Below are 13,073 nucleotides of genomic sequence, written 5' to 3'. Positions count from 1 at the left end.
ACATTTACATTATCTGGATCTCTTCAGGTGACAGAATAAGGATATAAATCTTGTGCTCAGACCCTAGCAAAAATGATAGGAAGAAAATATCAGATCCTTAAATATTTACTTAGGGATCTCATTGTGGTCCCCTGATGACGCTGCAGATCCAGAGAGCCTAAATTGCTCAGCGCGTTCTCCAGTTAAAACTTTAAAGGCAGGGCCCTGGATTCCTTCTTTTGCGTGATAAGCATAGCAGACTTGGCAGTCCAGCTGGGAAGTGCATGATCTTGGTTGACTTTTTGAGAAAGGTGTGCCGAGGAGTGTGTCTCCGTTTAATGATCTGGAAGCCAGCGGGTGTCACAGGCTGGTGTGCAGAGTTACTGAGTCAGAACTGTCTGAGCTTGAGTGGAAAGGTGACAGCATTCCACGTGGCTTCTGGCAAGTGTGGCGTGTCCACGTGGCCAGCCATCCTTTTACAATCTCTTGTGCAGTAATTGCTGAATTTGCTAAAGTTGAATGTTCTGGGGGAAAAGGAATGAGGGTGATTAATCGCCTGAACTCTGCTCTTGTTTTTGGTTTCAGGCAAATTCCTCCTCCATACAGGGTGCAGTCATCTTTAGCTTGTCAGCACGTTATTGTCACAACATGTTGGGAGGCTCATCAGCTTAGCCACTTACAGCTAGGCAAGTGATGGAGTGAAAACCCCATCCCTTCTGCATGATTTCACCTGCAGATCTCACTAGGGATCCTGCGGTATAGTACAGCACAAGGCGATTCATATAGTAATGCTAATAGCGAACACTGTGTGCCGGGCCCAGTTCTAGACACTTTACATGCCTTAACTCATTTCTTACTAATAACAACCTATAGAGAAGCTTCTTTTACTGTCTCTACTTTACGGATAAAGGAATTTTAAGTACTTAGGGAACTTGCCTGGGGTCATGCAATCAGTAAAAGTTGGACCTGGATTCACACCCAGGCAGTCTGGCTCTAGTAGCTGAAATGACCCAATCACAGTTCACAGTAGTGTTCACTAGAGGATGGTAAAGTATAGGATCAATAGTGATGCAGAGGACGGAAGGAAGTATTTCAGCAGAACATGTTACTTGTTATCAGCAGAAGGTTATAGATTTACCGGACAAGCAGGTCAGAATTCTGAGCTGCTATTGGATGAGACAGTTTCATGTAGGAGAATCTTTTATCCCCTCTATATGCAGAGTTAGTGGAGTTTTGTGGGTATAATAACAGAGAGTTGTTGCATAACAGAGAGTTATGTGTAAGCCCTAGTGAGCTTATGCATAGGTAGCTCATTAGAAAATCTCTACAGAGTACGTGTGTGGATCATGTAGCAATGACGAGACAGCACTGGTGGTCTTTGTGTTTGCCTGAGGATCCAGCAAACCTTTGGGGAGAAGGAGTAATGTCCCCTGTAGTGGACCCCGAGGTCCTGCAGAGCTCAGAGACTGCCGGCCTCCACGGCCACAGCATACTTAGGGAGGAAAGAAAAAGTTGCAGTTCCATGGCCTTATCCAAAACTCTCTTAGACTGTGAACAGGGAAGAATGCTTTAAGGATGATGCTACGGAGTATGACTGGAACATTCTCGCACCCAAACCATGGAGAACTGAGAGCATGGCATCCACCTTACTGTGGGAGCTGAAGATGAGGGCTGAGGCTCACTGAAAGAGCAAGGTCCCATTGGGCAGTGGCCCAGATGCACCACTGCTGGGGAGGGAGCCCTCCCTCACCTCAGGAAGGACAGACCTGAGTGCTGACAGAGGGGGTGGTGGATGGGGAGGAATGGCTGGAGCCGGACAGAAGCCAACAGCCATGGCAGGAGCACCTAGGCTGACCCGGGTCAGGGCCAGCTGGGGCAGGGGCTGCCCATTAGAGGTGACTCCGGAGCAGGGCAGGGCAGCAAGGAGACCTTAGTGCCCTAATACCCGCCCCGGGTTTCCCTGCCAGGAAAACTGGGAGGAGTCCTGGGGGGGTCCCAGAGCCTCTCCTGAGAGGAGGCCATGTTTTTACTCACATCCTTGGGTTTTCCTTCCTCAGACCAGTGTAGCCTGGGAAGCAACAATGATAATCAAATTATATTATCACTTACTTGTCATGTACTAAGTGAGAAGTCAACTGGTTGGTTTAATAACCATTCAGGGCCTTCTGAGTTGCTCATTTATGTGCTTAAAGTGATCATTTGATATCATCTGTAACCAATTTGTCTTGGTTTTTGGCTCTAGACACCTGGATATTTTGGCTCTAGACATACTGTACCAGGGGAATTCTAGCTTTCTAGAATTCCCCTGGTATAGTATGTCCACTGTATTGTTACAAGAAGTAGATTTTTTTTTTCTAAAAAAATTTTTTATGACTTCTGGCAGTAGAAACAGATAGATGTATTTAATAATTTGGTGAAATGTCATCAGGAATATCGTTTATTTAAAAAAATAACTAAATATGTATTTGTCTTCATTATTTTGAAACTCAAAGTTTGCTGGTGGTGGAAGACCTGTAGTGATTTCAAATGCTTTTCTCTAGTAAGGAGGATTATTTTTGCTCTTCTCAAGCACCACTGACTTCTAGTCCTCTGTATAGTTTTTTGTAAAAGATAAGAGGTTTTTCCAGAACCATTTATTCTTCCCAGGAATTGAAGCCAAATAAGGAAGGAATTAGTTGAGTTCATATTTGGTTTGAGACTATTACGATGTTTCCTTTAAGTAGTTTTGGAAAATACAGATACATTTGATCCCCATCACTCACTCTATTTTTGTTTTTAAACTTCTGGTTCAGCAACATTAAAGGGAATTAATATTTGGATTTAGATCACTTCTGATTTAAGGCTGATAGCTTTAAGGTTCAAGGTCACACGTCTTGAAATCACTTAATGTTCTGTGCGTTTTTGAGAAAGCACTCAAAACGAGATGTTGACTTCTACTGCCAGACTCAAACTTCAGTGGTTATTTCCTTTATAAAATTAATCATTTAATAGAAATTTAAATGATAAGATAGTGGCTTAGAGCTTGAGGCATGGTGGCTCGCTCTGTCATTTTGTAAGAAATCATTTAGAACTCTGCAATGCACCTTTTCCTTTTCATTTCTGATGATGCGTGGTATGTGTCCAAAAAAATTTTGAAATTCAGGAAACAAAGCAACCAGATGCCATTTTTCACCCATTAATCTAGCAAAATTGCTTTAGTTTGACCATATCTGGTGCTGCTGAGGTTTGAAGAAACCAACACTCTTGTGCTTTGTTGGCGGATTATAAATTGCTACTACTCTTTGATAGACAATTTGGCAATATCTTTCAGATTTTTGAATGCATATACCTTTTTTCTAAGTAGTCCACTGCTAGGACTTTACTGTATGTGGTGTATTAGTCATCTGTTACTGCATAACGAATTACCACAAATCTTAACAGCTTAAAACAACAAACATCTATTATCTCGCACAGTTTCTGAGTTCAGGAATTGGGGGCAGTTTAGCTGTGTGGTTCTGGTTCAAGGTCTCTCATGACGTTTCCATCAAACTGTTGGCAGGGGCTACAGTCACCCCAGGGCTCGCCTGGGGCTGGAGGGTTCTTCTCCAAGCTCACTCTCCTGGTTGTTGGAGGCCTCGGTTCCTCATCACACGGGCCTCCCTACAGGCTACCTGAGTGTCTTCATACCATGGGTGCTGGCTTCCCCCAGAACAAATGAACCAAGAGAAACAGAGCGAGCATGTGAGAGAAGCCCAAGAGGGAAGGCACAGTCTTTTATAACCTAATCTTGGAAGTGACATACCATCATTTCTGCCGTAGACTCTGGGTCACATAGACCAACACTGGTACAGTGTGGGAGGGGGCGATGCAAGGTGCGGAAACCAGGAGGTGGAGATTCTCTGGGGTCCCCTTGGAGGCTGCCAACCACATGTGGCTACTTTAAAACAAACAAAAACTAGAACTATATCACCAGCCTGAATGGTCGTCTCTATGTTACGTAAATTACAATATACATTATACTGTAGGATGTGTTGCAGGTGTTAAACAAAGGAAGAAGATCTCTGTGTAGCTATAAAAATCTTTAAAATATGCTATTAGGTAAATAAAGAATTCACGTAGAGGAAGCTTTATAGGATGATATATTTTATATGAATGTTTTAAACGTATGTATGTGACCTGGCAGAGCATACTTTTTTTTCTAGAATGAGAAACTGTTACTGGTGATGGACCTTTCATCTTTTTCCCTCTCTCCATTTTCCTAATGAGTAATTTTTTAAAATTTGGAATTGGGGTACGGACGTCTGCCCTAACACTGCTGTTGTCCTGCCCCTTTACCATCAGTGCCTCAGCCCTGCCCCACACTGATCTTTCTTTTCCAAGTCCCTGAGGGCGGCAGGAGTTGCTGGGCTGTGACTGTTCCTACACTGGCCCCAGCTGTTCATTTGCAGCCCGTTTTCCTGTGGCGCGCGGACTGGGTGACACGTGGACACTTTCTGCCTCGGTGTCTTCAGCCAACTGGGCAAGAATTTTTGTTTGAACAAGTTTTGCGAGTTCCAAGATGCCTGGTCTACCTGGAATCTCATGAATCATTGGGTTTTTGTCTCACGGAGGTTTCCTCCCAGCTGGCTATCCTGCCTTAAAACTCCTTTTCTTCGGAGGCAGGCTCTTGGGGCACGACTGGCCTGACTGCTTTCTTCTAGAAGCAGCATGTTTCTTTCTAGCCCTGGGGTGAAATGCTTCAATGAAAATTCTGCTTTCAGTTGTGAAGTTACGAACTCAGTGTTTTGGTCTGCCAGCTTCTGCTTCTTACTATCTTTCAAATCCTCATTTATTCAGTAAGAGTATGTAAATTTGCTAGGTACTTCCATTGTGCCCAGAGTCTGGTTATTTCTTCCATTACAGCATCTCCATGGCTCTCCTTTTCATTAATTCATTCCACAAATATGCAGTTAGCCTCGACTCTATGCCAGGACACTGTGTTAGGGACTGGAGAGAGAATCGTAAGCAAAAAGCCACGTCCCCTCCCCGAACCGACCTTACTGTTGAGTGGGAGTGACCGATACTACCGAATTAAGCATACAGATCGATGACTACAGACTGATGATAAGTGCTATGAATGAAAAGCCCAGTTGCATATGTCAAGTAGGCAGACTTGCAGAGCCAATGATAGGATATACAGTGTCTTTGTGCAAGTTAGAAAAAGCCATCCCCTCTCTGTGGACAAATTAAAAGGCAGCTCCTTCAGGTATATGCAAGCATATAGGCACAGAGTTTGGCAACAGATGGAGCCTGTTTCTAGTTCACACAAAGGAATCATTTTTTCCAGGCGTGTGTAGCCCAGTACCAGGGCATGTGACTTGGCCAGTAGAGCAGCCTTCCCCTCGCCCACCTTTATCAGGAACCCTTATTTCGAACACAGTCTGCCCAACCAAAGGCTGATCTGGAGGATTGGGTAAGGCCTAAAGGCTAAGTTAACCAGACAAAGGGGAGGGGGGCGGAGTGATGAGGAAGACAATCCAGAGCCTTCCAGGCAGAGAGAACTGCACGCTAAGGCCCCCAAAGTACAAGAGAGCCTAGGATATTCCAGGAACAGAGACTAGAGAAGGAGAGTGAGCGGAAGGGTAGGTTGAGCCGAAGCCGGAGCAGCCAGAAAAGGCCACACCACGCAGGGCAGGGTCTTCCTGGACCAGTCAGGAGGCCCAGATTGAGGATGGCCCCAAATGCCAAGCTAGGAAATTTGGACTGGAGTACCATTCTTTTATTTGCAGAGGGTCTGAATTATTCTGCCTCCTTTTTGTCTTTAAGTATAATCCTTCTTTGCTTGTATAGATTTGTGTTTATGATCCTCCTTCCTTGCCAATTAAAGGCACATAAATGCTTCTTTCTCTCCCAAAGAACTGCAAATGGCATGCATGCTCAAGGCAGGTTCTTGGGCTTGCTGCTGGGCACATGGTTTCTGAGAACCCCAAGGAGGGAATGTAAGGAAATCACGAGGAAAGTCTGTGCCTTCCCCCATGACCAGCTCCCACACACACATACACACATGCACGCAACCACAGGAATGTTCTCTGCAACGTACCAAGTCGAGAAAATAAAGCCAAATGTGTTTGTCTGTTTTACTCTGGCAGCATTTCAGGTATTTAAATTTTTAGATAACATCTTAAATTAATTTAACTTGAATATGTTAAGTGAACATATCCTATCAGTTATGAGGAGAACAATCAAAATGAATATGCTGTTCTCTAGGAACTCGGTGTGGGTGAATATCAGACATTGTTTGACATTCACGATGACCATCTGAAATATTGACCTCGGGCATCCGAATATGCAGCTGCAAGGCAGGCGAATCAGGTGATTGGAAACAGATACCTGCCCCCTGCTGCCTCCTCTGGCACCCACTCCACTGACTGCTACCCCTCGTGACCACTGCTGGAGGTTGCTACAGCCCTATGAAGGCCATTACTCTCTGCTGGGCCTCACCTCCCCCCCCCTCCCCCCCCCTCCCCCCCCCCCCCCCCTCCTCCTCCCTCCTCCTCCTCCCCCTCCTCCCCCATCCTCCCCCATCCTCCTCCCCCTCCCTCCTCCCTCCTTCCTCCCTCCTCTTCCATCCCCCTCCCTCCTCCTCCCTCCTCCCTCCCTCCTCCTCTTCCTCCCCCTCCCTCCTCCTCCCTCCTCCTCCCTCCTCCCTCCTCCTCCAGGTACCCTAATAAGGTGTGCTTCCCAAAGACCTGCTGACACCTCCTGGTGGTGGTACCTCAGCTGCACACTGTGAAGGAGAGAGTCGGCAGGTACCAGACACTGGTCAGGCAGGACAGTAAAGGTGCCTTTTGGAAGTGTAGTAACTCACATCTCCCATCTCCAACACACACACACTCACACACACACACACACACACACAGACACCCATGTGCACGCACAAGCCCACACTAGTCGGGAAGGCGAGGCTGGTTACATTGGCCCTGAAAGAAGTGGGCCAGCAACCTATACTGCCTGACCCTGCTCAGTGTTCTGGTGGGGACGTTCATTTGTTTGACTCACCCTCATCACAGTTTCATTGTAGGTGTCTTCGTGCTGTATACATGGAATCTACGTTGAGTACTTAACTAGTTCCTAAGGGGTCTGTAGACAGAATTCAGGAAGTCTATGACATGATTGAGGGAAACAAATTAACATCTTTATTTTCACTAACCTCTGATGAAAATTTAGATTTCTGATTAGGACAAATAGGTAGGGTACCTTCCTTTGGAGAAGGAAATAAGGTGTCTAGGAAAACAACACAGTAATTATGAACGTAGGCAACAAACCAGTAGCACTACCTGTGACTTTTCAACAATAGAAATCAGATGTTTTCATAGTACTTTAAAGTTATTGTAGCTATTATTATTTGTTAAAGTCGTTGAAATATTAATGCTCATCACTGCTTCAAAATTACCATAGTTATCAGATCCTATAGTGTATCTTCTTATTTAATACATTAATAAAGAATATATATTGCTATATCACATATTTTTTTCCTAAAAATATTTTGATAACTCTATTTTGTTATAATTTTTGTCCTTTATAACCCCATGTGTTTATTTTAGGAATCTCAGAACACAATTCCAAGAAAAGGTACATTGGCTTTACCAGACTGCCAGAGGGGTCCATGGTACAAAAAGGTTCTGAACCCCATGTGGTGGAAAGCACTTGAGCTCCAGGCTTAAATCCTGCTCAGTCCCCTAGCTGTGCAACCTTAGAATAGTAACTTCTGAGCCTCAGTTTCATTATCTGCAAAATGGTTTAATAATAGTGATGATGTAGGTAAAGTAGGTAAAAATCTCAGTTAAGGAGAGGACTTATTCTTTTCCCTCTAGTTATATACTAAAAAGTGTGAGGCCTTGTTTAGAGTACTCTGCTTTTAAATTGATAAAGTAGAATCACTAAGAAATCACTTAAAATCCTCAAATCTGTTTTCTTTGCCTTTTGTTTTCTCTCTTAACAGCAGTGTTTTAAAATATAATAAACCTGTATTTAAATATATGTATTAAATATATAAAGTCAGGGAAAGTATCATATATACTAACATTTCTACCATTTTAGTTGTTGCATTTTAAAATATTTTAGTCTCTCTTTTTCTGTTAAAGAAATAACATTGGATTCCCTACCCATTCTCTGCGTGTAAGATAGTATCTTTGTCGGCCTTTTTGTTTGATTGCTTTTGTGATGTGTAGAAATTCAGGTGTGGAGCAGCAGGGATGGTACTGCCAACTAGGCAGTTCTGGGACGTTCCTGGCAGGTGTTTTTTCCCTAGTCCATCACTTTTCTTTCTAATGAAAAATTTATCAGTAAAGTCCCAAAATTATTCTGTTTTATGTATTCATATAGTGCTAATTTTAGATAAGTATACACGTCACCAAAAAATCTAATTATATATAGAAAGTGCCTTTAGAATGATAGTTAAAAAGCAAAATGTAGTAGTTGCTTGGAGATGTTAATGGTTATTTTTCTTTAATGTACCAGTAACTATTGTATGTTGTTGTATAAAAACAAATGGTATAAATAGATGTTTAAGTATCAAAAAGATTTAAGTATCAAGGAAAGCATTTTGTGCTAGATCAGATTGTAAGGCCTGTTAACGTCTGTTTTTAAAAACCTTTTGAAAGGAAAGTACATTAATTTGTTTTAATTTTTTCGACTACCCAATTTTCTTCACCCAACTTTTTAAAAAGAGGCAAATTGTAATGCTGCCCACAGCACGTTTGCTACCTAAATCTCTCTTAGCTACCTTCTGGATTTAATCTGCAGGACTGATGAGCAGAATTTGTGGCAGTAAACCTGGCCGTCCAGAAGTCAAGTTTCTTCTAGTTTGGTGAAGATGGACCTATTGGACTTGGTTAAACCATAACTGGCTGTTGAGAGCTTGAGATAGTCTAGTCTAGTCAGTGACATGACGAAAGACCAGGACATGTATTTTTTAATGGATTTTTTCAGCTCTATTGACGTATATTTGATGTGTCTATACTTAGGTATACAAGGTGATTTAATATATGTATCCATTGTGAAATACCACAGTCAAGTTAATTAATACATCCATCACCTCACAGTTACTTTTTTTTTTGTAGTGAGAACACTTAAGAACTACTCTCTTAGCAAATTTCGAGTATACAATACTCTATTGTATAGTAGTATTCACTATAGTCGCCATGCTGAACAGTAGATCCCCAGAACTTGTTCATCTTCTGAGAGTTTGTCCCCTTGACCAACATCTCCCCATTACCACCACCCCACAGCCCTCCACAAAAGATATATTCTGATAACCCAAATAATTCTGGACAGGGTGGCTATGAAAAATTTTAAAAGAGCAACGAAAAGGAACTTGGTATCTCAAATATCAAAATACATAGTAAATCTGCAATAATTAAAACAATGTACTGCAGGCATAAGAATCAATGCAACAGAATAAATAGCCCTGAAATACACAGAAAGACAACATACACACACACACACGCACACACACACACAAAGTTGGTGATCACTTGGAACACAGCAAACCAGTAGGGGAAGAAATGGATTATTCAGCAAACCACATACCAAAATACACTCCAGAGAAATAGAGAATTATGTGGGGTTTAAAAAAAATTTTTTTTTAATCTAGGAGAAAAAAATAGGCGACTATTTAACCAATACTGGGATGGGAACATATTTTGAAATGTAAGAGCAGTGGAAGAAACCACAAGTGAAAGAATTACTTTATTTCACCATGTTTCATTAAAGATATAATAGTTATGAGAGTGAGGAACTAAACCAAGAATACCACAAGTAAATGGAGGGTTTACTAGAAAGGGATCTTGGATTAATCCACAGGGAAGGACAGTGATTGGGCTGGGCCTTCCCAAGGCTAAGACAGAGAAGCTACTCTAAAAGGACCAGGGATCTGAGCACTGGACCCGGGCTCAGTTACACAACCAATGTCTGCTGCTTTCTGGCTAGCTGTTCCACCCTGGACCAGCTATTCCAACCAAGGCCAGCAGGAGGGAGGACCCACTGCCTTCTCTGGACAGGAGCAAGTTCTCTGAGAAGAGAATGTGAGTTGGACAGAAAAGGGCTCAGAGCAGGGCAGGGATGATGCATGCCTAATATATGCAAATTTGAAACTCCTTAGAACAAAAAATACAGCAAACGTTTAAAAGATAAATACCACCCAGTAAAAAAAAAAAAAATGCAACAAATATTACCCCCCAAAATATTAATATCTTTAACATAGAAAGGGGTTTTGTCAGATAATAAGGATATCCTGAACAATCCAGTTTTTCAAATGGGCAGAGGACCTGAATAGACAGTTTGCAAAAAAAAAAAGAGAAGAAAAGAAAATAGTGTAGTATACATGGAAAAAGAAGATTAACCTTATTAGTAGCAAAAAAAAAAAGGGGAGCAGACTTAAGAAAACAATAAGATACATTTTTGGCTCTAGGAAATTGACATTTTTTTATGCCTTTTTTTTTTTTGGTGTTTTTAAGATCATGCTGTCAATTCTGGCAAGGGTAGAGTGGGCTAGACACTCATATCCTGCTGAGAGTGTAAATTGTTACAGCCTTTCTGGATGAAAATATTTTAAGCCATGAAAATAGGTGCTCATGTTCAAATTGATCAAATAATTCTTCGAAGAAGAAGGCTGTCAAAGATATGTATAAAGATAGCTATTGTAGCATTATGTGTAATGGTAGAAATCTGGAAATAACCTAAATCCCCAATATTACCTAATGGTTACTTGATAATTTATCCATATAATGAAATAAATGAAATAGTGTAAGCCATTAAAAATCATTTGTTCAAGGAATGTTATTTACATAATTCCAATTTTGTAGATAAACAGAAGAGAGAGAGAAAAAAACAGAAACAAAGAGATGTAAAACCAACAAAGAAAATATTCCAAATTGTTAAGGCACTTGGTAGGGCAAGGTATTTATTTCCTACAATGAAAATGTTACCTCTTTTCGGTCTCAGACATGGGCACACCGCAGAAGGATGTTATTATCAAGTCAGATGCACCCGACACCCTGTTAGTGGAGAAGCATGCAGATTATATAGCATCCTGTGGCTCAGAGAAAGATGATTATGAATACTGTGTGTCTGAATATTTGAGAATGAGTGGCATCTATACTGTAATGGATCTCACGGGACAGCTACCTCGCATGAATAGAGAAGAAATTCTGACATTTATTAAGTCTTGTCAACACGAGTGTGGTGGAATAAGTGCTAGTGTTGGACATGATCCTCATCTTTTGTACACTCTTAGTGCTGTCCAGATTCTTACTCTCTATGATAGTAGTAATGTTATTGATGTAAATAAAGTTGTGGAGTATGTTCAGAGTCTACAGAAAGAAGATGGTTCTTTCACTGGAGATATTTGGGGTCCCACTAAGCAGCTGGTCTAACTGGAGTTAATGGTCTGCTGGAAGTTCCAGCATGCACTGTGCTAGTTATATCAGCGTACAGGAGTACTGGAACAGAGGGGGCCAGTCTAAAAGATAAGGGCTGAATACAGTGCAGGCAGGAGAGACCAGCTGCTTCATGGGATGTGAAAATCTACTTTTATATAATAGGGAGAAATCGACACAAGATTCTCCTTTTGTGCGGTGGCAACTTTGGCTCTATTGGGGAAGCTGGATGCTATTAATGTGGAAAAGGCAATCGAGTTTGTTTTATCATGTATGAACTTTGATGGTGGATTTGGTTGCAGGCCAGGTTCTGAATCCCATGCTGGGCAGGATTCCTGGCTATTACTAGTCAGTTGCTTCGAGTAAATTCTGATTTACTTGGTTGGTGGCTTTGTGAACGACAGCTTCCATCAGGTGGACTCAATGGAAGGCCAGAGAAGTTACCAGATGTATGCTATTCTTGGTGGGTGTTGGCTTCCCTAAAGATAATTGGAAGGCTTCATTAGATTGACAGAGAGAAACTGCGCAGTTTCATTTTAGCATGTCAAGATGAAGAAACGGCAGGATTTGCGGACAGGCCAGGAGATATGGTAGATCCTTTTCATACTCTATTTGGAATTGCTGGATTGTCACTTTTGGGAGAAGAACGGATTAAACCTGTTAGCCCTGTTTTTTGCATGCCTGAAGAAATACTTCGGAGTGAATGTTCAGCCTGAACTAGTGAGCTAGATTAGACCCCTTGATGCAAAAGTTGCTTAGTGTAGTTTTACTGTTTTAACATTTCAGTATTTGAAGTGCTTAACAAACTTAATGGCTGCCATGTTAATATTTTGTACATGAATTGTGTTGATTTTAATAAATTATATAATTATACATATTGTAAATTAGAGACCTTTATTGTATCTTCAGCTTTCCGTTTTCTTCTGGAATGCTGTTATTCTGAGCGTTAATATTTTGTTTATGCTTCAATGTATTTATCTTGTTTGTCTCCATAACAGCAAACTGAGTTGAACTCTATTTAGCTGATGAAGTCTTGTGTTCTGATTTTCCCTTGATATGTTATATATAACTATAGTTAACATAAATTGGTCTTTGTCAATGAGAATGTTAACTGATAAAGAATTGATGAACCCCATAGGAATTAAAAGATGAAAAAAAATAAAGGGCTGAAATTTGGGAATATTTCAAAAAAAGAAAAGAAAATGTTACTTTGGTTATCAGAAAAACAACAGCAATGACGTATTTGATATTTGTATCAAAAGTAAGATAGACATTTTTATCATTTGGCCTAGAGAAGGGACATACCTGTTCAGGAAAGTTGTTTCCATATATTCCTGGCATATTAGTTTAAAAGGATTAAATTAGTGAATCCATCTCTAAAGATCTAGGTCCATGCCTGGTACTCATCATAGTACTTAGAAAATGTCCACTGTACATTCAGATCTCAAATCTCTATTCATACATGTGCAGAGAGCCCAAAGGCTGCTGTGTATATCTCCTTGATTCTTCATGCAATCTGGATGTGACTTTTCACAGGTACCAGGATGAAGGAAGATGTATTTTATTATTTTAGGTTAGGAAAGAACAGTTAACTTTAAAAAATAAATCCAAGAGAAATAAACTAATGCCATTTTTTTTCTTGAGAATGACTGCTGGATTTCTATTAATAATCCTAGGCTCAGTAGTTATTTCACAGTC

The 13,073-nt window shown here is 41.1% G+C and overlaps 1 protein-coding gene and 1 pseudogene across 10 annotated transcripts in view; both read left to right on the top strand.

Annotated features, from left to right (window-relative positions):
* The window catches only part of CUNH1orf21 (chromosome unknown C1orf21 homolog), a 255,177-nt gene that overhangs the window by 148,566 nt on the left and 93,538 nt on the right, over positions 1-13,073 (top strand). The gene's annotated exons all lie outside the window — the stretch shown is intronic.
* Positions 6,590-12,522, top strand: LOC113607551 (geranylgeranyl transferase type-2 subunit beta-like; annotated as a pseudogene).

Source organism: Aethalodelphis obliquidens, unplaced genomic scaffold (genome assembly GCF_003676395.1).
Source record: "Aethalodelphis obliquidens isolate GAN/ISIS:26980383/991018 unplaced genomic scaffold, ASM367639v1 scaffold48, whole genome shotgun sequence".
Classification (NCBI taxonomy): Eukaryota; Metazoa; Chordata; class Mammalia; order Artiodactyla; family Delphinidae; genus Aethalodelphis; species Aethalodelphis obliquidens.
This window is presented reverse-complemented; position numbering and strand designations above follow the sequence as displayed.